A 23,100-nucleotide genomic window follows, 5' to 3' on the forward strand; every position below is an offset into this window, starting at 1 on the left:
ATTCCAACCCCCTCCCACAGGCAGGGACACCTCCCATTAGAATGGGTCACTCAAGGCCTCATCCAACTTGGCCTTGAACACTACCAGGGAGGTCCTTGTAGAAAGTGAGTCTCCATTCTCCTAGCAGCCACCTTTGATGTGCTGGTCCCTGGCAATAAACTCTCCCCTAATCCTTCTCCTCCTCCCTTTCACACAAGCACTTCTCCCTCAGCCTTTCCTCCTCCCCATCCCATTTCTTTACGCACCTCCCCGGGAGCCAGCCTCGGTGTCTGATCCATGTTTCACCAGCAAACAGTCCACAAGCAAACAACAGCAGCAACAACAACAACCACCAAGGAAAGCAAAGCCATAAAGAGAGGGACCTGCAGCAGTGTGCAGTCAATAATAGATGCTGCTGCTTCACCCAGCTAAGTGACAGAGCTTCTCCATTGCGTGTGTCAAGGCTCATTTCATTTGCCAGGCAGGCAGTGTCCTGACAGGCGGCTGAGCAACACCTATCTGCTCCTTGATGTATTTAATGGGTGTCTCTAAGAGCTGCTGGGGAGGGTGGGGGGGGGGAGGAAGCTGAGGTCCTCCCAGAACTGTATGATCTCTGCCAGAAATAAAGCTCAGTTGGAATGGCAAGGTTCTGAGAGGCGCAATCTGTTAGCGGCAAATTGAGCTGTCACCCTTGTGTGTCATGTTCATTTGGCTGATTAAGGAGATATTAATCTGCTGTCATTGTTACAGTATCTGTCATCCTGAGCAGGGTAAGGGGGGTGGGGGGGGGTGTGGAAAAAAAACCAACCCACAAGCAAAGCAGCAGCGAGGATATGCAGGGAGCTTTCCTGGAGATAAATACAGAGGGAGGAAGGGAAGCGGAGGTGTGCAGAATGCAGATGGCAACTCCAACCTGCCCCAACTACTGAGCCAGCGACCATGGATGGCAGAGGCACACAGTGAGCAAATGATGCACCACCAGGTAAGGCTGGAGCTGCCTGATGGGTGCCTTTGGCCACCCTCACAAAGGCAGCAAGATGAAGCCTGTGCCCAGGTGGGCGGCAGAGCCAATGGCATCCTGGGCTGGCTCAGGAGCAGTGTGGGCAGCAGGACAAGGGAGGTTCTTGCGCCCCTGTGCTCAGCACTGCTCAGGCCACACCTTGAGTGCTGTGTCCAGTTCTGGGCTCCTCAATTGAAGAGAGATGTTGGGGTGCTGGAAGGTGTCCAGAGGTGGGGTGGGGCTCTTCTGAATCAACCAGGTTGAAAGAGACCTCCAAGCTCATCCAGCCCAACCTAGCACTCAGCCCTAGCCAGTCAACCAGACCATGGCACCAAGTCCCTCATCCAGTCTCCTCTGGAATATCACCAGGGACTGTGATGCCACCACCTCCCTGGGCAGCCCATTCCAATGCCAATCACTCTCTCTGCCAACAGCTTCCTCCTAACATCCAGCCTCAACCTGCCCTGGCACAGCTTGAGGCTGTGTCCCCTTCTTCTGTTGCTGGCTGCCTGGCAGCAGAGCCCAACCCCACCTGGCTACAGCCTCCCTGCAGGTAGCTGTAGAGAGCAATGAGCTCTGCCCTGAGCCTCCTCTGCTGCAGGCTGCACACCCCCAGCTCCCTCAGCCTGTCCTCACAGGGCTGTGCTCCAGGCCCCTCCCCAGCCTTGCTGCCCTTCTCTCAACACCTTCCAGCACCTCAACATCTCTCTGCAATGGAGGAGCCCAGAACTGGACACAGCACTCAAGGTGTGGCCTGAGCAGTGATGAGCACAGGGGCAGAAGAACCTCCATTGTCCTGCTGGCCACACTGCTCCTGAGCCAGCCCAGGATGCCACTGGCTCTGCTGCCCACCTGGGCACACATGTTTAATGAACATACACACCCAAAACCTTACCTGGGTAGCTTCTTACTCATTTCTGTGTGTGGGAACATTAACCCAGCCCGAAAAATCTCCAGAATGCCTCATTAAAACCAAGCTGCTGCTCCCACATCAGCAAAAAAATGTTTGCTAAAGCTCTCCACCTCCCCTCTGCTTCCCACCAAGTCCTCCCCAGTCCCTGCCTCTAAGTCAATAACTATTTTAACGTGGGGACTTTGGAAAAGTTTGATTCAAATCCCTCTGACACAGTTCCATCAACATCCAGTTTCCAGAGCCAGCCTGCCTATGACTCATTAAATATTTAGAGGATTCCTATTATTGAATTAACTATTTATTGATTTATAATTTAAAAGATTTATGCTTGGCCATTAAAAAAAAAAAAGGAAAGAGAAAGAAAAGGAGGGGGGGGGGGGGGGGCAGGGAAAGAAATTCCAAGCTTCACTTAAAGAGATGTCAGCTGCCATTTGCTGCTAGTGAATGTCTAATGTAGCCTTTTCACCCCTGGAGTGAAGAAAGGACAATTACTCAAGGACCTCTGGTTCAATATTCATACCCAGTTAGATGCTGAGGTCTGTGGTTGCTTTGCTTTCCTTTCCTGCGGCGTTAGGTCATGCTCAGCAGCATCCATCCATCCATCCATCCATCCATCCCACCCAGCCTCAGCCTCAGCCTCCCTGCTGCACATGCACAGCTGGTAGTTTGCTCCCTTCTTGCATTCAGTGATTTGCCTTCTGGATGGGTTTTGCCAACCTTAGGAGGCTTCCTCCCCCCACCCCCTCCGGTGATATTCCTGGGGCCGTGATCATGGAATCAGTCAGGGTTGGAAGGGAGCACAAGGAGCAGCCAGTGCCAACCCCCTGCCATGCCCAGGGACACCCTACCCTAGAGCAGGCTGCACACAGCCTCGGCCAGCCTGGCCTCAAACACCTCCAGGGAGGGGAAATCATAGAAATCATAGAATCAACCAGGTTGGAAGACACCTCCCAGCTCATCCAGTCCAACCTAGCACCCAGCCCTGTCCAGCCAACTACACCATGGCACTGAGTGCCTCATCCAGTCTTTTCTTGAACACCTCCAGGGATGGCAACTCCACCACCTCCCTGGGCAACCCATTCCAGCCTCTCACCACTCTCATGCTCAACAACTTCCTCCTCACATCCAGCCTCACTCTCCCCACCTCCATTCCCCCCCATCCTGTCACTCCCTGAGAGCCTGAAAAGTCCCTCCCCAGCTTTTTTGTAGCCCACTTCAGGCACTGGAAGGCCACAAGAAGCTCACCTGGGAGCCTCCTCTGCTCCAGCCTGCACAGCCCCAACTCTTTCACTCTGTGCTCACAGCAGAGCTGCTGCAGCCTCTGAGCATCCTCCTGGCCCTGCTCTGGGCACTCTCCAGCATCTCCACAGCCCTCTTGTCCCAGGGGCTCCAGAACTGGATGCAGTACTCCAGGTGGGGTCTCAGCAGAGCAGAGCAGAGCAGAGGAGGAGAATCCCCTCCCTGGCCCTGCTGGCCACACTGCTGCTGCTGCAGCCCAGGCTCTGCTTGGCTTTCTGGGCTGCAAGTGCACTCTGCTGGCTCCTGTTGAGCTTCTCCTCCAGCAGCACCCCCAGATCCCTCTCCTCAGGGCTGCTCTCCAATCACTCACTGAGAGCAGTGATGCTCCTGCTGAGGTCATGGATACAGAAGGTACACAGAGAGGTACAGACAGGCAGAGCTGACCTTGCTCTCATATCCCTGCTCTTGCAGAGCTGACTCAGAAAGCTGCTCAGACTGGGAGCCTTCCCTGTGGGGAATGTTGGCTCTTTCCAAAATCAAGAGTGGATTTAGGAGCTGTGCTGCACTGACACCTCTGAGTACTGCACCACTGACTCCCAACCTGCAAACCCACACCTGCCAGCCTGCTGCTTTGCTCTTTCTCTAAGGAGCTGGAGTAGAAAAACATGAATACATTGCTGTTATTTAGCACCTTGAATCTCAGGCTTACAACCTGCTTCAGCAGCATTAATGATTTCAGTCTGGCAGAGCCCCTGAGGGGTGTCTATTATTATAATACTCCTCTTACAAATGAGTAAACTGATGCACAGGAAGGTTAAGTGACTTGCTGAAGGCCACACAAAGAGGCCACAGCAGAGCCAGCCACAGCCTGTCAAAGAGATGAAAAAGGAGGAGAAGAAGAAGAAAGAAGAAGAAGAAGAAAGAAGAAGAAGAAGAAAGAAGAAGGAAGGAGAAGATGAAGAAAGAAGAAAGAAGAAAGAAGAAAGAAGAAAGAAGAAAGAAGAAAGAAGAAAGAAGAAAGAAGAAAGAAGAAAGAAGAAGAAAGAAGAAAGAAGAAAGAAAGAAGAAGAAAGAAGAAAGAAGAAGAAGAAGAAGAAAAGAAGAAGAAAGGAAGTAGAAAGAAGAAGGAAGAAGAAAGCAGAAGGAAGAAGAAAAGCATGGAAGAAGAAGAAGAGCATGGAAGAAGAAGAAAGAAAGAAAGAAGGAGGAAGAAGGAGGAAGAAGAAAGAAGAAGGAGGAAGAAGGAGGAAGAAGGAAGGAGAAGGAGAAGAAGGAGAAGAAGGAGAAGAAGGAGAAGAAGGAGGAGAAGAAGGAGAAGAAGGAGGAGAAGAAGGAGAAGAAGGAGAAGGAGAAGAAGGAGAAGAAGGAGAAGGAGAAGGAGAAGGAGAAGGAGAAGGAGAAGGAGAAGGAGAAGAAGGAGAAGGAGGAGAAGAAGAAGAAGAAGAAGAAGAAGAAGAAGAAGAAGGAGGAGAAGAAGGAGAAGAAGGAAGAAGGAAGGAGAAGGAGAAGAAGGAGAAGAAGGAGGAGAAGAAGGAGGAGAAGGAGGAGAAGGAGGAGAAGGAGGAGAAGGAGGAGAAGGAGGAGAAGGAGGAGAAGGAGAAGGAGAAGGAGAAGGAGAAGGAGAAGGAGAAGGAGAAGAAGAAGAAGAAGAAGAAGAAGAAGAAGAAGAAGAAGAAGAAGGAGGAGGAGGAGGAGAAAGGAAGAAGAAAGAAGAAAAGGAAAGAAGAAGGAGCTGAAGCAGAATAAATGCACTGTCTGCCCTAAGTGTGCACCTCAAAGATGCTTCCAAAAACAGACAGAAATAAAACTTGGATCTTAAAGGGGGGGGGGGGGGGGGGGGGGGGGGAAAGAGAAAGGAAAGAAACAGAAAACAGAGGAATGAGGATTTTCTTTCCTGTACACAGCTACTAAGGGTCTGCTGCAGATAATGATCTCTCTCTGCTTGTTTTACTTCTGGCTTTGGGGACCTAAGTTTTAGCGATACACATTTTCCTACAACCCACTTTTGGCTCCATCTCAAAACCACACAGAATAATTAGCACAGACAAAAACTAGAGCAGGGCAATGCATGACACTGGAGAAATGGTTACCTTAGATCCTCCAATCTCTGAATTGTAAATAAAGCTCTCCAGGACTTGAGAAGCCAACTTGCTCTCAGGACTGACTGCTCCGTGCAGCTTTCCTAATGGTATTGCTGGGGGTTAAGGATCAACCCTTAGGAAAAACAGTTTTTGGAGCATCAGACACAAAGCTGTGACAAAGTGGAGTTAAAATTGCTATCATAAGGGAAAGAAAAAGAAGGCAGTTTGGAGGCAGGGGAGAGGAATCTCGCTGCAGAGCGATGTGGGGGAGTAGTCAAGCACACAGCTGTGCGCACATCCATCCGGATACATCCCTGAAGGGCAGGGGGTGAAGGGACTTCAGAAGATCATCAGGATCACCCAGGGGCAGGTCACCCGGGAATGCATCCAGGGAGGGGTGGGAAGGCTCCAGAGAAGGAGACTCCACAATCTCTCTGGGCAGCCTGCTCCTCACAGCAAAGCAGCTTTTCCTTGCGTGGAGGTAGAATCTGCTGTGCCCCAGCTCGTACCCACTGCTCCTTGTCGTGTCACTGGGCACCACTGAGAAGAGCCTGGCACCCTCATCCTCACCCCCACCCCTCAGGCACTTATAGACATTGATCAGCTCTCCCCTCAGCCTTCCTTCTCCAGATCAAACAGCCCCAGGGCTCTCAGTCAGTCATAGATGCCTGTCTGCCTGTCTTGTCTCTATTCCTCATACATGAGCACTGGAAAGCAACACCTGGACTCTGGCAGAGGCAGAGGTCATCTCAGATTGGAGAGCACAAAAGATGAGGCTCAGCCTGGTGAGCAGCACCCATCTTCATTACCAAGGAACCCCATCTCTGTCACTGCAGTGATGGTTCACATCAGTGCTTCGGGCTGCAACCCCCCCTGCTTTATCCCTGCCCTTCTGGCCATGGCCAGGTCACTGCCAGAGGCGACTCTGCCACTCACATCCTCCTGGATTAGCCTGCAAGGTCTCTGCTGAAGCCAGACAGCTTCTGTGCAGATCTCCCCTTTCCTCTCTCTGCTGCAAAGGGGGGGCTGTAACTCCCACCCACCACTGCAGTGTGGCCTTGGCTGGTTCAATAATGTGCACCTCCCAGAAATGGAAGGAGCTTACCAAGGCCAACAAGTGCCTCTCCTCTGGGGAGAGACTGAGGGAGCTGGGGCTGTGCAGGCTGGAGAGGAGAAGGCTCCCAGGTGACCTTTTTGTGGCCTTGCAGTATCTGAAGGGGGCTACAAAAAAGCTGGGGAGGGACTTTTTAGGCTCTCAGGGAGTGAGAGGACTGGGGGCAATGGAACAAAGCTGGAAATGGGGAGATTCAGACTGGATGTTAGGAAGAAGTTTTTCAGCATGAGGGTGGTGAGAGCCTGGAATGGGTTGCCCAGGGAGGTGGTGGAAGCCTCACCCCTGCAGGTGTTTAAGGCCAGGCTGGATGAGGCTCTGAGCAGCCTGCTCTAGGATAGGGTGTCCCTGCCCATGGCAGAGGAGCTGGAACTGGCTGATCCTTGTGGTCCCTTCCAGCTCTGACTGATTCTCTGATTCTAGGAAGTAGCTGCACAAAATGGTTCACAGCTGGCCCCAGCTTCAGGGATTTGCTTCCTTTTTTTGCTCCATGGACAACAGACCCAGAGCCATGCTGGCTGCTGTGGCATTCCTTTCCCAGGCAGTGGGTTGGAGCTGTTCACAAAGCAAACTTCCAAGACTTCTTAAGACCCACTCAGAAAACGAGAGGCAGAGATTTATTTTAAGCACCAACATACTCACCTGGGAAGAAGTTTGCTCCAGACCTGCCATTGCTTATGAAGTGTGTGGGACAAGGCTTGGCAGGGCTGGGAAGCTGTGATCTGGCTCCCAGTGGAGTTCCTCCTCACCTGCTGCCTGGCATGATCTGAAAGAGCATGAGGAGAGAGCTCTGTTAGGAGCAGAGGAAGGGCTGAAGATTCATCCCTCCAGGGACACCACTGACAGACAGGCTCCTTATCAACTCTGTCACTTGTAATGGACTGGAAACTGCAAAGCCCACGACGAGGACTCAGGAGCAGTGTCTGCCTCTCCCTGCAGAGCAGGAGCTCTCAGGCAGTCACAGATAACCCAGCTGCCCTGCCAGCCTTCATTAGGACCTGCATGCTCACAACTTGTTGGCTACCCAAGGTAGGAGAACGCAGGGGGAACAGATTCCCAGTGGAATTTCCACAACTCCCAGCCACTCAGCTAGCTCCACTGGCTGTCACAGTACCTTGTCCTCCAGAGCCACACACCAAGCAGCCTTGTCCATCGATCCACCCACGCTGAGCCAAGATTTCAAAGGTGAATGACACATTCCAGAGCCAGATCAGAGCCACGTCCAGATTAGGTGTCCCTGTGAACTGCAGCCACTTCTCAGAACTTCTCTGCCCAGGAAACAGGCTCCATCCCTCTGCCTTTCAGATGGACCCGTTACAAATGTCCTCCAGCTGCAGGGATGTCATCAGTGATGCTCAGGCAATTCCAGGGCAGTCCATACCCTTCTGGGAATGCTGTGCCTCAGGCTAAGCAGCTCCTCCTGCTTGTAGGCTTTGCTTGACCCAGGATCCAGAAGTCACTGCTAAGGTAAAGGTAAAGTTGTGAGCATGGAACCTGACCTACTAGAAAGCTGGAAAGGGACTTTCTGCAAGGGCTTGTAGTGGTAGGATGAGAGGAATGGACTGGAGCTTGAGAAGAGCAGATCAAGACTGGAGATGAGGAAGAAAGTCTTGACAGTGAGGGTGGGGAAACACTGGAACAGGCTGCCCAGGGAGATCGCTGAACTCCTTGAAGGTGTTCAAGGGCAGGTTGGATAAGGCCTTGGGCAACCTGGGCTGGTGGGAGGTGTCCCTGCCTATGGCAGAGGGTTGGAACTGGCTGATCTTTAAGGTCCCTTCCAAGCCAAATCATTCTATGAACCTCCAAATCCTACGGTACAGAAAACTTGCATCAGAACATGGACGAGCCCCAGACACTTGATCTGCACCTTTATAGAGCCAGAGAATTTCTTCAGTTGGAGCAGACCTGCATCATCACCAAGTCCAATCAACAACCCAACACCACCACAGCCACTAACCCATGTCCCACTGTGCCATGCCCACAGGCTTCTTGAACATCTCCAGGCGGGGAACCAGAAGGAACTGGGAAATTCCAGACCTTCAGCATGACCTCAGTGCCAGGCAAGGGCACAGAACAGGTCACTTTGAGTGCCATCACAAAGCACCTACAGCATGGCCAAGGCATCAGGCCCAGCCAGCATGGGTTCAGGAAGGGCAGGTCCTGCCTGACCAACCTGAGCTCCTTTTATGATCAGGTTCCCTGCCTGGTGCATGTGGGGCAGGCTGCAGATGTAATCTGCCTGGACTGCAGCAAAGCCTTTGGCACCTTCTGCCACAATCAGCTCCTGGCACAGCTGGCAGCTCCTGGCTTGGAAAGATTCACTCTGAAATGGCTCAAGAACCAGCTGGAGGGCTGGGCACAGGGAGTGGTGATGAATGGTGCCACACCCAGTTGGGAGCTGTCACTGGTGGTGTGCCTCAAGCTGTGCCAGGGGAGGTCTAGGCTGGATGTTAGGAGGAAGTTGTTGGCAGAGAGAGTGATTGGCATTGGAATGGGCTGCCCAGGGAGGTGCTGGAGTCTCTGTGCCTGGAAGCATTTAAAAAGAGATTGGATGAAGCACTTAGTGACAGAGTTTAGTTAATTAGATGGGTTAGGTGAGAGGTGGGACTCGATCTCAGAGCTCTTTTCCAACCTGGTTAACTCTGTGGCACTGTGAAATGACAGGACAAGAGCAAAGCTGGTGGAGTTGCTGTCCCTGGAGGTGTTGAAGCCAAGGCTGGCTGGGGCACTTAGTGCCATGGTCTGGTTGGTTGGGCAGGGCTGGGTGCTAGGTTGGGCTGGCTGAGCTTGGAGCTCTCTTCCAACCTGCCTGATTCTGTGATTCTTTGAGTGTCTCTGTCTGTAAGAGTCTGTGTTTCTCCCTGAGCTGCTTCTGTGCTCTTCCATGATTCTGTGATGGGGACTCCACCACCTCCCTGGGCAGCCTGTGCCAATCTCTGTCCACTCTTGCAGCAAAGAGACTTTCACCTAATCTCCAACCTAACTCTCCCCTGATTTGCTTTCATTTACTTATTTTATTTTGTCTTATTTTATTTTACTTTAGTTTAGTTTTATCTTACTTTATTTTATGTTATTTTATTTTACTTTATTTTAGTTTATTTTTGTCTTTATTTTATCCTACTTTATTTCATATTACTTTAGTTTAGTTTAGTTTTTATCTTACTTTATTTTACCTTACCTTACTTTATTTTGCTTTATTTTTATCTTACTTTATTTTATTTTATTTTACTATATTTTTATTTTATTTCACTTTATTTTATATTTATTTTACTTTATTTTTATCTTATTTTATTTTATTTTTATCTTATTTTATTTTACTTTAGTTATATTTTATTTTTATTTTACTTTATCTTTATCTTACTTTATTTTATTTTACTTTATTTATATCTTTATTTTATTTTACCTTGCTTATATTTTAATTTTATTTTACTTTATTTTTATCTTACTTTATTTTATTTTACTTTATTTAAATCTTTATTTTATTTTACTTTACTTATATTTTAATTTTATTTTACTTTATTTTTATCTTTATTTTATTTTACTTTGCTTTTATCTAATTTTATTTTATTTTACTTTATTTATATCTTTATTTTATTTCACTTTATTTTTATCTTTATTTTAATTTACTTTATTTTATATTACTTATTTTATTTTTATCGTTTATTTTATTTTTATTTCATTTAATTTCATTTTATTTTTTAATTTCATTTCATTTTCTATTTTATTTCATTTCATTTTTACTTCTTTTTCAATTCATTTCATTTTTAGTTCTTTTTCATTTAATTTCATTTTTAGTTCTTTTTCATTTAACTTCATTTTTAGTTCTTTTTCATTTCATTTCATTTTTAGTTCTTTTTCATTTAATTTCATTTTTACTTCTTTTTCATTTCATTTCATTTTTATTTCTTTTTCATTTAATTTCATTTTTACTTCTTTTTAATTTCATTTCATTTTTATTTCTTTTTCATTTAACTTCATTTTTAGCTCTTTTTCATTTAATTTCATTTTTAGTTCTTTTTCATTTAATTTCATTTTTACTTCTATTTTATTTCATTTCATTTTTATTTCTTTTTCATTTCATTTCATTTTTATTTCTATTTCATTTCATTTCATTTTTAATTCTATTTCATTTCATTTCATTTTTACTTCTATTTTATTCAATTTCATTTCATTTTTATTTCTATTTAATTTCATTTTTACTTCTATTTTATTTCATTTCATTTCATTTCATTTTTATTTCTATTTCATTTCATTTCATTTTTACTTCTATTTTATTCAATTCCATTTCATTTTTATTTCTATTTCATTTCATTTCATTTCATTTTCACTTCTATTTTATTTCATTTCCATTCCATTTCATTTTTATTTACTATTAACCCTAGCTAGCATCCATCACAAGATGAGGATGGGGGTGGGCCACATTTCAGCTCAAAACTCCCACCCTAAATAAGCTTCCACAGCAGACAAAGCTCCCTTATACACGAAGCAATCAGAGAGGCTCCTCAGGAACACATGCAGGGAGCAGCAGCTCCATCGCTTTGATATTTAAGTACCTGTGAATTACAACATCGCTATGTAAATCCATGCCCAGGCAGAGACAGGCAGGCTGGAAAGGATACGCACATGAATAGGCTAATTCAAAAGGAGTGGAAGCAAAATGAATTCTTCACTCCACGTCGGGTTTGGGTTGTTGTTGTTGTTGTTTCTTTCTCCCCCTATCTGCCTTATCCGCAGGATGCATTGGAACACACACTCAGGCAGCAGGACCTCTGCCCAAAGTTTGCAGTCTTGGGACTTGCTGGAGAGACAAAAAGGTGACCAAAAGAGAAAAAAAAAGGAAGGAGCAACAATAAATAATGATAATACTAATGAAAAAAACAAAAGGTTATTGCACAAATTGAGGGCCAGGCCCAGCTCTGTAATCACTGCACACCAAGATGAATAGAGCATCATTCGGTGGCTGGCAAAGCAAGTTATGATGAAGAAGCTGTTGGAACAGGAAAGAGTTGATTTCCCAGGAGCCCTGTAAATCCCCCTCTGATGTCCTTTCAAATTCTCTGTTATTGCTGCAAAAATTTTAAACACCAGTGCCAGGGTGAGGCTCCTGACACCTTCATTTACCACCAGAAGAATTGTGTCCTGGGCTTGCCTTTGCAAACTGGTTCCATGTGCTCGGCAGACACATCAGCACCACGAGAAAGAGACCTCCTCAGAGGGGCTTGGGAATGAGTGATGGGACCCAGGGTCTGCCATGGTTCAGCATCTCCCTGCCTTTGTTTTGCCTCACTGGTACCATGTCTAACCCTCTCTTCCCACAGCATCCTTCCCCTTCAGCATCTTATTTGGGGGTTTCCAAACTTGCACATGCCTGTGATGATGGGAACAGGCAGGGAGAGTTGGGGCTGTGTAGCCTGGAGAAGAGAAGGCTGCAGTGAGACCTTAGAGCAGACTTCCAGTACCTGAAAGGAGCTACAGAAGGACTGGGGAGGGACTTTTGACCTGGGGAGGGACTTTTTGAAGCTCCTGACACCTTCATTTACCACCAGAAGAATTGTGTCCTGGGCTTGCAAACTGGTTCCATGTGCTCGGCAGGCACATCAGCACCACAGGAAAGAGACCTCCTCAGCAGGGCTTGGGAATGAGTGATGGGACCCAGGGTCTGCCATGGTTCAGCACCTCCCTGCCTTTGTTTTGCCTCACTGGTACCATCTCTCAGCCTCTCACTCTTCCCACAGCATCCTTCCCCTTCAGCATCTTATTTGAGGGTTTCCAAACTTGCACATGCCTGTGATGATGGGAACAGGCAGGGAGAGTTGGGGCTGTGCAGCCTGCAGAAGAGAAGGCATTGGAATGGGCTGCCCAGGGAGGTGGTGGAGTCTGTGTGCCTGGAGGTGTTGAAGCCAAGCCTGGCTGGGGCACTGAGTGCCATGGTCTGGTTGGTTGGGCAGGGCTGGGTGCTAGGTTGGGCTGGCTGAGCTTGGAGCTCTCTTCCAACCTGCTTGATTCTATAATTCTATGATTCTCCATATTCAGTTGTCCCTGAGCATGGATGGATTCTGGTCCTGGAGCCAGCTGCCACTAAACACAACCAATCTCCATCCTCAGGGCTGGAGCTGCAGTACACAAACCACATTGCAAGCACACACCAGGTCACATTTACCAACTCCTAGCCATGCATGACTCTCTGAACAGCCTATTCTTATGTTTCTTCATCAAGGAATTTCTCTTCCTGCTTTCTCAGCTGTACAGTGTCTCTATTTTATTTGGGGGGGGAGGGAGTTGGTGGGGGGGCCTGAGGTCTCTGCCTAATTATCTGTAACCTTCTGTTGGAAGATGGCTGTCCTGGCCTGATAAAAACCAGTAACTTTGAAAACAAACTGGGTCTTAATTTTCCTTGACAGCCCTTCTTTAAACATGTGGGCACAGCCCTGCCTTAATTAAATGCACATTCGTATTCCAAACAAATTAAGTACAATTAAGGCCTCTGAGTTATGGGTATCTATCACTGGGCCATGTTTTTGTAAAAATTACCACATTTAGATCAAACACAGAGGACTCTTGCCTTAATTGCTTCATTAGGGCCACGATGCAATAGGCTTCATAAATACAGGCTCTGAGGTCTCCTTGGGAATTGCCCCAAAGACGGCTCTTAAAGTAATTGCTTCCACATTGCTCCCCGTGCAGCCTTCCTGAGCTGGCTGAGGGTTGGGGTTGGGCAGCCTGCAGAAGAGGAGGCTCAGGGCAGAGCTCATTGCTGTCTGCAGCTGCCTGAAGGGAGGTTGTAGGCAGGTGGGGTTGGGCTCTGCTGCCAGGCAGCCAGCAGCAGAACAAGGGGACACAGCCTCAAGTTGTGCCAGGGCAGGTTGAGGCTGGATGTTAGAAGGAAGTTGTTGGCAGAGAGAGTGATTGGCATTGGAATGGGCTGCCCAGGGAGGTGGTGGAATCTATGTGCCTGGAGGTGTTGAAGCCAAGGCTGGCTGGGGCACTTAGTGCCATGGTCTGGTTGGTTGGGCAGGGCTGGCTGCTAGGTTGGGCTGGCTGAGCTTGGAGCTCTCTTCCAACCTGCTTGATTCTATGATATTTCTGGTTCAAACAACTCTGAAGGGTCCTGGTAGCTACAAGCAAAGGCTCAGCTTGATTCTATGATTCTATGAAATGGGATGGCTCTCAGGCATGGCAGCTTGTCCTCCAGCACAGAAATCACAGAAACAGCCAGGTTGGATCTTGGTCTCCCAGAGCAGGAGGATGCTGGCAGCACCGCGCAGGCTGCTGCAGATCGCACCCAGCGTGGGCACCGCCAGGCAGCCTCACCGGCTCCAAGCTCTGCCTCTCCATCCCCTGGTGATGGTGCCCACCTACAAGCCCAGAATGGTTAGGGCTGGAAGGACCTTAAGGATCATCCAGTTCACAGAATCCAACCTAGAACCCTACTCTACAAGAGTCACCTTAAACCACAGCCCTAAGCACCACACCCAAACCACCCTGAAACACATCCAGGCTGGGTGACTCCACCACCTCCCTGGGCAGCTCATTCCAGTCCCTGACCACTCTCTTTGTGAAGAACTTAGTCCCAATACCCAATCTTAAGCTCCCCAGCTTCAACTCGAGGCCATTCCCCCTTGTTCTGTCTCCAATTACCTGTGAGAAGTGACCAGCAGCAGCCTCCTGACTCCTGCAGGCATCTCAGAGGTGGCTGGGTTTGGGCCCCTGGCTGTCACCTGTCGTGCTGCTGTGAGGAGCTGGACAGTGTGGACAGGTGGCATGGAGTTTGTCTCACAGATCACCTGCAGACTCCAGAGAGGGAGGTAAAATCAGGATTCTTTGGGACTCATTTTTCCAGTCCTGAACTTGCCTTTGGGTCCCTTATTAGCTTTATCCCTTCAGGTCTTTCAAATGCAGTTCTCATGACCCTTTAAAGAGAAATTAGAACCAGTGAATCAGTCAGTGTTGGAAGGGACCACAGGGATCACCCAGTTCCAACCCCTTTGCCACCTCACACTAGATCAGGCTGGCCAGAGCCTCACCCAGCCTTAAACACCTCCAGGGATGAGGCTTCCACTACCTCCCTGAGCAACCTCTTCCAGGCTTTCACCACCCTCACACCTAAGAACTTCCAGTCTGAATCTACCCATTTCCAGCTTGGTTCCAATCCCCCCCAGTCCAATCACTGCCTGACAGCCTAAAAAGTCCCTCCCCAGCTTTCTTGTAGCCCCCTTCAGATAGTGCAAGGCCACAGTAAGGTCAGCTCAGAGCCTTCTCCTCTCCAGACTGAATTCTATTGACAAGGACTGCTTTAGCTGCAGACAGCTCCTGAGCAAACCAAACCTCCCTTCAAACACACCTAGGGTTAGGAAGCCAGTTTGGGGCAGCCCAGATTCAACTCTTGCTCAGATGCACCAAGGGCCCAGGTTATCTGTTGAGAGGTAGAAGCAGCAGCAGCAGCAGCAGCTTCTTGCCCTTTCTGGCTTCATTTTCTGCCTTATGTGGCAGACTCAGGAGGTTCTGCACTTTCTGTGTGGAGGCCAAAATCATTGCTGTGCCCCCAGAAGCAATGACTGCAGCAGAGCTAAGAGGTAGCAGGAGCTACCTTGACAGAACAAGGAGAAATGGCACAAATTCAATGTTTGCAGCAATTCTGTGCTCTTGTTCAAATAGTCCTGTTCTTTAGCAAGGGAAAAAAAGGGCAACTAAAAGGTTTTTCCTCTTCCCTTCTTCCTCCTCCAGCTCCTTTTGTATCTCTCCTTTTTTTTTTTCTTTTCCTTTTTTTCATTTTCTCTTGAAATTAAAAGACAAAAAAATAATATGGAAGAGAAAAACTGAAAGAAAGAAGGAAAGAAAGGAAGGGAAGAAATAAAAAGGAAAAGATAATCCATCTTGTCCAAAGAAAATGCTTCTAAGGCTTTACCTTGCTGTTTCTTGGGTGAAATAGTTGAGCTTCTAGAAAGGTGCTCACTGAGAGCATCCTCAGTGGCACAGAACTGCTAACAAATTAAATCCTTGCAAGAGAAAAAGAGCAACTAAAAGGTTTTTCCTCTCCACTTCCTTCTCCTCCAGCTCCTTTTGTATCTCTCCTTTTTTTTTTTCTTTTCCATTTTTCATTTTCTTTTGAAATTAAAAGAAAAAAATAATAAGGAAAGGAAGAAGGAGGAGGAAGAAGGAGGAAGGAAGAAGGACGAGGGAAGAAGGAGGGAAGAAGAAGGAGGGAAGAAGAAGGAAGGAGAAGAAGGAGGAAGAAGGAGGAGAAAGAAGGAGGAGGAAGAAGGAGGAGGAAGAAGGAGGAGAAAGAAGGAGGAGGAAGAAGGAGGAGGAAGAAGGAGGAGGAAGAAGGAGGAGGAAGAAGGAGGAGGAAGGAGGAGGATGAAGGAGGAGGAAGAAGGAGGAGGAAGAAGGAGGAGGAAGAAGGAGGAGGAAGAAGGAGGAGGAAGAAGGAGGAGGAAAGGAGGGAAGAAATTCCATCTTCTCCAAAGAAAATGCTTCTAAGTTTTTATCCCACTGTTTCTTGGGTGAAATAGTTGAGCTTCTAGAAAGGTGCTCACTGAGAGCATCCTCAGTGGCACAGAACTGCTAACAATTTAACTCCTGTCCAGTGGAAAGGTTGCCCCATTCATGAGCAGCATTCATTTCAGCCAGGGTAATGTCACTTCAGCATGGCCACAGGGACAGGATCAGCACCAGCTAAGACTGAGATGCAACAGAAAAAGGAGAAAACAGGCAGCAAAAGTCTTATTGCTGCTGCTCTGATGAGAGAAGTTCTGCCAACATCAAGATAGGATGAGACAAAGCACAGTTGAAGAGGGACAGGGATCTGCTGGAGAAGGTCCAGCAGAGGGCTACAAGGATGATGAGGGGACTGGAGCACTGCCTGATGAGAGGCTGAGGGCTCTGGGGCTGCTTAGTCTGGAGAAGACTCAGAGGGGGTTTAATCAATGTCTACAAACATCTGAGGGCTGGGGGTCAGGAGGGGGGGACAGGCTCTGCTCACTGCTCCCTGGGACAGGACAAGCAGCAGGGGATGGAAGCTGCAGCACAGGAGGTTCCAGCTCAGCACAAGGAGGAACTTCTTTGCTGTAAGGGTCCCAAAGCACTGGCACAGGCTGCTCAGAGAGGTTGTGGAGTCTCCTTCTTTGGAGTCTTTCTATGCCTGTCTGGATGTGTTCCTGTGTGCCCTGAGCTAGACTGGATGGTCCTGCTCTGGCTGGGGGGTCGGACTGGCTGATCTCTTTGGGTCCCTTCCAACCCCTGACATCCTGTGATCCCCCCCACTGTCCTGCTGAGAGGAATCTCAAATCCCACAAAGCAGAGGTTTCCACAGCCTAGCCTCTCCTGCTGTCTCAACCAGCTGATGGTCTCTGGGGCTGCCCCACAGGCAAGGCAGGGACACCTCTCCCCTGCTCTTTTCTCAAGCACCCAGGGGCTGGTAGCTCAGCTCTCTACCATCACTGCACCACCATCGTTGACCAAACCTCCACAGAGTGCCTGACCATCAATCCTTTGAGCCACCTAAGCCTGTAGAGCTGCAGCTTTATCCTGCAGATAAGAGGGAGGGATAAAGAACTTGGCAGTCAGGAAGAATGTGCTCAGGGCTCCTCTGCAGAACAGAAGCCAGCCTGATTTCCACAAGCCATAAAAGTCCATCAACCTCCAGCGGCCAAAGAAATGCAGCTGCTTGTTTTCTGACTGCTTTATTCTCCAGACCAATTTTCCTCAATGCTAAAGCAGGTGGGGGGGGGGGGGGGGGGAAGAGGGGGAGGGAAAAAAAAAAACCCACAAACAAAAACCAAACCACACACACAAGAGGGGGAAAAAAAAAACCAACCCAACACCAAACCAGCAAAAAAAAAAAAAAATGAAAGGCAGATTGTCCACTTCATGACTGGCTGGCAGCAGAAATCCTATTTCCAAACTGACCCCTGCTTCCCAGCATGGCATTCATTAATTCCACAGCCTCACATTTCTAGGAAGATGTCAGTCATGTCTGTGATTTTTTTTTCCTATCAGCTATTAATGCCAGATCACAAGGTGAGAAAGCAGGGGTTTTAATCTCAAGACCCTCAGGAGATGGAGCTGCATACATTTGGTGTGAGCCATGTGTCTGGAAATGTCAAGGACAAACCTTTTTTTTTTTTCCCCCAGTAAGAGGTGTTCACATCCCTGTGTAATCTTAACTGCTACAGAAGTGATCCAAAACAGCCTTTTTTCTCCTCCCCCCCTCCCTGTTACAATTGTTTGGCTGCAGCAAGCTGCTGCTTCTCAGGAATTAAGTTGAGATCATCTAAGGAGGCACCTCTGGATTTGGATATTTGCATATTTATACTGAGAGCCATTTGAAGGCTTTCCTGGAGGGTTTTTGCCCCCCTGGCAGGGTTTAGCTTTCTGTTTGGAGGAAGAAGTTTTACTGTAGAAATAGGGAAAGGTCTTTATTTATCTCCAACACTTTCCCCTCCTTCTAAACAGATTAGTTCCTCACCTCTCTGCTTTCTGCCATTCCCCATTAAGTTCTTTTCCCATGGTCTGCAGAATCAGTCCCTGAGTTCAGCACAAAGTCTTTAGACCTAACTACAGATTCCACCTTGCTAAAACCCACACCAAATTCCCTTTTCTTTTCATCCTCAGCTCAAGTAAATGATAACTTTGGGGCCCACTGTAATCCAGGTGTCAGGCAGCATATCCATTTGCTACTGCTGCTGGAACAGAAGGAAGGAAATTACTGAGGGACACACAAAAACCCTATTAAAAAGCCATTTACCTACATTTATTTCTAACATGGCACAGAGAACCAGCACTGTGCTTTGGCTTTTCCTCCTACAAGCTCCACTGAAAACTCCAGCAGTGTGCAAGGGTCCCTCAAAACTCTGATGGCAGAAAAGCAGACAAAAGGGAAAGACCAATTTTCTCCCAAGCCTTTTTGTGACTTATGGACTTGCTGGTTGCTGGTTACCAGTTCAAGACATGCCACAGTCAAGGGTGGGAGCAGATCATTGAATCATGGAATTGTCTTGGTGGGAAAAGCCCTCTGAGATCATCCATTCCATCCTTCAACTCAATTCCACCCTGGCCACCAAACTATGTCCTCAAGTGCCACAGCCACAGGGGTCTTGAGCACCTCCAGGGATGGGGACTCCACCACCTCCCTGGGCAGCCTGTGCCAATCCCTGACCCCTCTCGCAGCAAAAAAGTGTTTTTCTCATCTCCAACCTAACTCTCCCCCAGCACAATTTCAGGAGACAAATTATTGATGCTGAGGCAAACTGCTGCCTGCCACAGGATGGCCAACTGCAAAGTTACCACTTCTGGGAGCCAATGGGAACACAACAGAACTGGGTGAAACTAACAACACAAAGCCCTCTGCCTGTCACCAGACCTTCTGCACCAAGAGTGGAAGCCAAGCCTGGCAGGACAGCTATTTCACATGCCACTGCCCAGTGCTGCCACCAAGGAATGCTATTTGACTAACAAAGAGCCCTGCAAACAGTGACTCATTTGCCCTTGGGGTGCTGCCACCAATGTTCTTGCCGTGGGCCTGCTCCCTTCCAGTCATTCCAGTTCAAGACTAAAGGGTGTAAGAGTTGTCAGCCTTTCCTCCTGCTGGGAACCAGATGCATGCATTCGTGAATCACCCCGTGGAGGCTGGAGTACCTCTGCCTTGAGGACAGGCTAGGAGCTAGGGGTGTAGCCCGGAGAAGAGAAGACCCCAGAGCTGCCTTCCAGTAGCTGAAGGGATCCTACAGGGAGGCTGCAGAGGGATTTTTCCCTGAGGGTGTCTAAGGAGAGCGCAAGGAGGAAAGGTTTGAGGCTGAGAGAGAGCAGAGCAAGACTGCAGCTGAGGAAGAAGTTACTCAGTGAGAGGATGGTGAGACTCTGGGACAGGCTGCCCAGGGATGTTGTGGCTGCCTCTGGAGAAACCCTGAGGGTGGACACCTTTTTGAAAGCCTTTCCTAGAGAGCTGCTGTGCTGCCTGAAACGCAGATCCGAGCCTGCTCTGGGCTGCTAACTGCCATATAACATATTAGCCTACTTATTGCACACGCTCCCAAGCATCTTGTATCTGGAAGCAACAAGGGAGAAGGCTCCTTTATCAAGTCAATCTCCAAGCCCATTATGTTCCTCTACAACAGTTTCCCTAAACATTCAGCAATTTTCAGTGTCTGAGGCGTGCAGCTGAAGAGGTGCATAAACAGGCTCCACTGAAATGTGAAGATGACTGATAATGTACTAACATTGAGACCCCTTGCTGTGATTATTACCCCCTGAGTGCTCCTTACAGAATGTGCCTCTTATCTCACACTGACAACGCTAATAGAATATGCATAGCCCTATTAGCATACAAGATAATAGCACCCTGGAGGGGACAGAGCCATAAAACTTTAAGTAGAAATCAAAACAGAAGGAGGAAGAAAAAGGGAACATTGTCACAAGCCAAAAAGGGGGAAAGGGGGGAGGAGGGGAGGGAGAAAAAGGGGAGCCTGAGGGCAAATTTTGCTGCAGAAAACACACATAGTCATAATTCTTGTGCTAGTCACCATGCAAATGGTAATGGTCTGCAGTCCCATGAATGCTATCAGTGCAGTGTTTGCTGTGAAACATTAATTGAGATAATGTGCCCCTTTCGGATGCAGCAGGGAGCCCTGCCTCAAATTGTACCACAACAGAATTAGGGCAACATCTGCAAGGAGCCTATCACGGCAACTGGGGCACCCCGCAACTGCCCGAGTCCAACCGGGGCACCTCGCAACTGCCCGAGTCCAACGGAGGCTTCGACCTTGCCCACGGAGGGAGGCTGTGGCAGAGCTGGAGCCTGCCGGGGCGGGTGAGCGGCTGCCGCTGGAGCCGCTCCCGGGGCTCGTCCCTGGAGCGTTCTGAGCCTCAGCTACAGCGCGGTGCAAAGCTCCGCAGGTGAGATGTGTTATCTCCTGCCCCTGCTGCAGTCGCTGCCTCAAACCTCGAGCAGCTCTTTGAATGCCAAAGCCTTTCCCCAGTCACGTCTGCCCGCTGCATTCACATTTGTTCCATGTAACCCTGCATTGTGGCAGACCTTTCAGGGCTCACCCCCAGCTGGCAGCCAGCCACGCATTCATATGCTTTCCATCTTCCAGCAATAGCCAAAGTAAATCTTTCAGTGCTTGGCACAGGAGTGTGAACTCAATAAAAAAGGCTTCAAACAAGTTTGAGATGGCTTGTCTCTAAACAAACCGAGAACAGGCAGCTTTTTTTTTCCCCCTTCTTCTTCCTCTTCTTCTTCTCTTTTTTCAACGCTCCTTGTGCTTCAGCTCCTGCCCGCAGCTAAATCCTGAGAACCCCCAGCAGCACTGACAACGCTGACAGGTGATTGTCGGAGCAGGCAAAGTGGGTACGAAAACATCCTCCCCATCCAGGCTCCGAGGGCTTGCAGAGAAGTGAGTTCCTCTTACCAGGAGCTTCAACAGGGGCGATCAAAGGTCCTTGTTGTCTTCTTTGTGAGATCTGAAACTCGGGACCCCGGGGGAAGGACTGGGCAGAGCTTTTTTCCCTTTGGAGGAGAGAAGGTGTCAGGAGGTAACGAGCAGGGGATCCCTGGGGTGCATTTGGAAGCATCGTGCGAAGTTTGCTGGGATTCCTCCTAGCATTCACTGCGGTTTCTATAGAGCTAAACTCTTTGTGAAGTGGCTTTGTGTTGCAAAGTTCTGCCTCTTGTGTGAGCCTGCCTGGCTTCACGTGGGTCGAGGGTACTTTATGCTGGAGCTTTCCGCAATTAGAACACACTTGGGAAAGACTGGTAAAGAGGGAGGGGGAAAAAAGAATACACCCCAGGCCTGGTGGAAAAGGGAAGCAGGGTGAAGGGTAGAGGAATGGTTCCTGCGAGCATCTCGGTGCATGGATGTGGTTTCAGTCGTGCAGGTACCCTCTCCACCTACCTTAACAGAGGCAAAGCATCTCAGCTCTTCTCTTTAATGCTCTGCTGCAGCTGATACAAACTCTGCAATAAATTCTCCTTTCTTCCTGGCCTGATAACAGAACACCCTCGTATGTGGTGTAGGAACTAAGATTGCCTCACCTGAATCCTGATTTGGAGATGCTTTGACTTCAGTCTGAGCACTCAATTCATTTCATAGAATCAAGCAGGCTGGAAGAGAGCTCCAAGCTCAGCCAGCCCAAGCTAGCACCCAGCCCTACCCAACCAACCAGACCATGGCACTAAGTGCCCCAGCCAGCCTTGGCTGCAACACCTCCAGGAATGGTGCCTCCACCACCTCCCAGGGCAGCCCATTCCAATGCCAATCACTCTCTCTGACAACAACTTCCTAACAACATCCAGCCTAGACCTCCCCTGGCACAGCTTGAGGCTGTGTCCCCTTGTTCTGCTGCTGGCTGCCTGGCAGCAGAGCCCAACCCCACCTGGCTACAGCCTCCCTGCAGGCAGCTGCAGACAGCAATGAGCTCTGCCCTGAGCCTCCTCTGCTGCAGGCTGCACACCCCCAGCTCCCTCAGCCTCTCCCCAGCCTTGCTGCCCTTCTCTGGACACCTTCCAGCACCTCAACAACTCTCTTGAATTCAGGAGCCCACAACTGGATGGTGTGGCCTGAGCAGTGCTGAGCACAGGGGCAGAAGAACCTCCCTTGTCTTGCTGCCCACACTGCTCCTGAGCCAGCCCAGGATGCCATTGGCTCTGCTGCCCACCTGGGCACACTGCTGCCTCATCTTCAGCCTTAACATGAGACGTTCTGGGAGTGAGAGAAACCCAGAGAGGGTGCACTTCTGCAAGACAAACAGGGGCAGGCAGGGTTATCAGCCAGCTCGTTCCAACAGCAGCACTCATTTGAGGCACAAGTAATTACTGCAGAATAAATAAGTATCTCTTTTCCCTCCTCTCAGGCTTAACTTCTCCTTCACAGACATTATCTCCAAGGATCCTTAGCAGCCCAGGACACAGCAGAGCAATAGAGAGCAGCCTGGATGCTGTTATGTATTTATTAAGTTGTATCAGGGCCCATTTAGTAGCAGCTCTGCTGTTTATCACCTAAATATCGAATGCCAAATACAAAAGAGAAGAAAATAGCAACATAAAAAATTTATCTTTGGGGGGGGGGGGGGGGGGGATGGGAGGGAAGGAGAGAAAGGGAGGGAGAGAGAATGGTGCTGCTAATGTGATTGTGCCTTCAGCAATAGTGGCTAATATCCTTTTGCAAGGGGCAGGGTGTAAAAATATTCCAGAGCTGGGGGAGGAGGAGGGAAGAGAAGGGAGCTGAGCTGTTGTTTGTTTGTTTTAAAGTGTATTCTGCTTGCAGGCTAGGTCAGCGGGTGGCCAGACTGAGAAAATGAGTCCCCCGGGCTGTAATAACTGTAACTGTCAGGGAAAAAAAAAAGTCAAGGTCTTAGATAGCAGTGGTCTGCTCTGACTTCTGACCACGGAGAAATATATATGAAAACTATTGCCTGGGGCAGCAGGGGAAGAAACCAAGAGGTTTTAACTCCTGGTGCCTTGTGCTTATGAATTGGAAAACTCATTTTGCACCTTGGTGGTTTGTATCTTTAGGATTGTTTTCATTTGGGGTACAAATGAAGCTGGAGGAATTCCTTTTCCTTATGCCCAAATCCGTGATGCAATGAGCAGCTATTTCCAGCCTAGCTCTGCATTTCTCAGTCCCAAACAGCACAGAGGCTTAGAAATGATCTTTTAACAGTGGATGCTTGCAAGGGGAGCCTGAATTAGATCATCTCTTGCAGTGCACTCATTTACCTGAGTGGTTGGTAGCTATGCTCAGTGGATGCATCCAGAGCTGCACACAGGTAACAGCACTGA

At 48.7% G+C, this 23,100-nt stretch overlaps 1 long non-coding RNA gene across 1 annotated transcript; it reads right to left on the reverse strand.

Annotated features, from left to right (window-relative positions):
- Positions 1-2,279: 2,279 nt before the first annotated feature.
- On the reverse strand, positions 2,280-14,198 carry LOC135190571 (uncharacterized). The gene is made up of 5 exons (XR_010308565.1): positions 13,962-14,198; positions 10,947-11,121; positions 7,438-7,782; positions 6,966-7,089; positions 2,280-2,360 (listed from the first exon to the last, which is right to left on the reverse strand). It is a non-coding gene; the product is annotated as an uncharacterized LOC135190571 (long non-coding RNA).
- Between the last annotated feature and the right edge of the window lie 8,902 nt (positions 14,199-23,100).

Source organism: Pogoniulus pusillus, chromosome 36 (assembly GCF_015220805.1).
Source record: "Pogoniulus pusillus isolate bPogPus1 chromosome 36, bPogPus1.pri, whole genome shotgun sequence".
Classification (NCBI taxonomy): Eukaryota; Metazoa; Chordata; class Aves; order Piciformes; family Lybiidae; genus Pogoniulus; species Pogoniulus pusillus.